Source organism: Lontra canadensis, unplaced genomic scaffold, assembly GCF_010015895.1.
Source record: "Lontra canadensis isolate GAN:19392208 unplaced genomic scaffold, GSC_riverotter_1.0 scaffold15, whole genome shotgun sequence".
Classification (NCBI taxonomy): domain Eukaryota; kingdom Metazoa; phylum Chordata; class Mammalia; order Carnivora; family Mustelidae; genus Lontra; species Lontra canadensis.
Window position 1 is genome coordinate 25,413,469 of NW_022631009.1, and position 3,266 is coordinate 25,416,734.

Here is a 3,266-nt window from a genome sequence, read left to right on the forward strand (position 1 = left end):
CGGCGTTTCCACGGCAACGCGGCGCGTCCCCGCGCTCAGGGCCCCAGTCGGCGGGAGCGCGGCGAGGCAGGGCCGGGGGCCGCGGCGCCCACCCCGAGACCCTCCGGCGCGATCGCCTGGCGCGCTCCCTCCCGCCGCCTGTGGCTGGCGCGCCGCGGAGGCCGGTGCGCTGCCGGGCCTTTCATCCCGGCGGAGAGCAGCGCTTACCAGACACCGCCTCGGGTCAGTCCTTCCAGCCTGGATTGTGAGCCACGGAGGGAAAAAGCCAATAACCAGTAACTAGGACGGAGACGTAAAACTAAAGGCCAATGGGGCCCAGTTACTGCTTCTGCGCCATTTAGCCTGAGAACATCTGCTCTGTGTGTCCGCTTCCCTGTGTTGAATCTGAAAATGTGGGCTCTTTAGAAAGCTGCCTTTGGTAGGAGCAATGCTTACGTCTCATCTTTAACTTTTCTTTTTTTCAGCAAATATCTGTTGAGTTCCTGTTTTCTGGAAAAGATCGCGTTAGACACTGGACTAATAGATGAGAAGAAATGACCCTCATTCTGAAGGACCTTAGAGTTCAGTGAGGTGGCAGCCGCTTAAATTGTTGAACAACACGTCCTGAGATGTATAACGAGCTGGAGACTTTCTTTTGCCTTTGAACACCCGTGTTCTTTGGGCTCTTTTGGCCTTCCCTTGGGCTGCTCTTCCAAGAAAATACTGTTAGTACTGCATTCGAACTTTCTGTCTCTCAAGAACCCTCTCCTGACAACCGTGACATTTCTGTCTTCCTGACGGGGTTAGGGGCCTCTTCCTTGGTAGTATATTTTCTTGATTTTGTACTGCCTCCCCTAGTCTAGACAGAGCTCTTGGAAGCAGAGGAAATGTAATTTTGTTCTTACATTCCCCAGTGCCTTTTGCTGATAAAAAGTTTTGCTTTGGACAAATGGATGTCTCCAGTCCTTTGTTACCTCTCAGGAAACTCCCCTTATTCTCTTATGTTACAATGTATTCCTCTCTTCTCGCCCTTGCATTCGTTCAGCAAGGTGCCTGCTGAATGCCCGTTGTATTCCAGATACTATGCTGGGCTCTGATTGTGGAGTGGTAAACTCAAATCAAAGCAGTGTTTGCTCTTTTAGAGCTCACGATCTCCTCAGAGGGACAGACACTAACCAAACACATAGATGTAAAATTACAATTGAGGTATGTGCTCCTGTACCTACTTTTGCTATGTAACAAACCATGGCAAAACCTAGTGGCTTACAGCAGTCCTTTAGCCAACTCAACATTCTGTGAGTGGGCTGGGTGGTTCTTGTATTTTGGTTGGCTCAAGTGGGCTCTTTTATATCTTTCTGGTCATCTGTGGGTCAGCCGGTGGCTGGATGAGCAAGGATGGTTTCACTCACAAATCTAGGGGTGAATAGGGGTGAGAAGGCCATCAGGGAGGGCAATAAAGGCAACATGTCAGTGACCACTTTTGCAGTACAACACAGGTGGTAAGGAGAAGTGCATGGTGCCAAGATAGCATATACTTAATAGCGTGTTTGAGCTAGTTGGGAAAGTACTTCATTGAGAAAGTGACATTGGAACTGAGATCCAAAGATTGGGGAGGGGTTAACTAGGTGAAGAAGGACGGAAACCCAGTCCAGAGAGAGGGACAGTATAGGCAGATTCCTTTCCTCCCACCCCCAACCCATTCCCATCTACCCTAATTTCCGTGTCTCGGAAAACAGAACTACTGTCCCACTGATTATTCAAGTCAAAAACCTAGGAATCACCCTGTCCTTTCCCCACGCACGCTGACAATTTCCATCTATTCCACCTCCGAAACGTATCCTGATTCGTCCTTTTTCTTATCTTCCGCATTACGGTAATCCAAGCTACTATCACCATTTCCTTTTACTGCAGCCCTCTTGTTGGTCTCTCCACACCCACAGTTACACATGGCAATGCAAAATAAAAAATGTAGATCAGATCATGTCTGCTGAATCATCTGAATGTTTACGTCTCCCCAAAATTCATATGTTGAAAGCCTAGCCGCTAATGTGACAGTATTAGGAGTTGGGGCCTAAGGGGAACTTTATTAGTGCACTTTATGAAAGAGACTCCAGAGAGCTCCATAGCTCCCTTTGCCTTGTTAACTGAGACAAAGGCTATCAGGAAGGAAGAGGCTCTCACTGGACGTCAAATCAGTTAGCGCATTCAAAACTGTGAGAAGTAAAAAGTTACTTTTTTTTTTTTTTGTAAGCTGCCCAGTTTACAGTAGTGTTTTGTTTTGTTTTGTTTGCTATAGCAGCTTAAATAGATTAAGACAGACTCCCACTATGCTTAAAATCAAATTTTAAATCTTTACTCTGGCTGTAAAGGCTTTATCTTATTCTTGCCTACACATCATCTTTCTCTGCCCCACTGTTAGAGGTACAATATCTTTCTTTCTGTTCCTAGCATATCCAGCTCATTTTATTTTTTTTTAATTTTTTGGATTTTACTTATTTATTTGAGAGACACAGAGATAGTGACAGAGATAGCAACGAGTCTGGTGAAGCGGGAGAAGCAGGCTCCCCACTGAGCACAGAGCCCCGTGCGGGACTCGATCAGGCCCTGGGATCAAGACCTGAGCTGAAGGCAGATGCTCAACCTGCTGAGCCACCCAGGCACCCTTAAGCTCATTTTAGAACCAGTTTTGTGTTTGTTTTTTTCTCTGCCTAGAACACTCTTCCCTCCGATCTTCACATGGCTGTCCCCTTCTTACCACATAGATTCTGTAGGGATGGAGTGAGGTTTTCTCTGGTCACTTTGTTACACTGTATCCCTCTGTTTTATTTCCTTTGAAGCACATGTCACTCTCTGAAATTAACCTGTTTGTTTATAGGCTATTTTTGTCTCCAGTGACTAGAATATATTCTGCATGAAAATAGGCACTTTGCTCTCTTGTTCACGTTGTATTCTCCACAGCACCAAAGTCCTTTACTCACAGTAGGAACTCAGTAATTCGTTGAATTTATCGATGAAAAAATGAGTGAAACCCCCCAACAGCAAGAGCATGGTGTGTTTGAGGAAATGGAATAAAATCAGTGAAGCTGGAGTGGAGGTGGTGGGCATCAAGATATGTGATGTAGTTGGAGAGGTGGGGAGAGGTCAGCTCATGTAAGGCATTTTTAGCCATGCTAAGGATTTCATCCTTGCTTCAGAGAAACAGAACCAATAGTGTCTAGGTATATATATTCTAAATATAGTGTGTGTATAAATATGTGTTTTTATTATCTATCCATCCGTATGGTTTA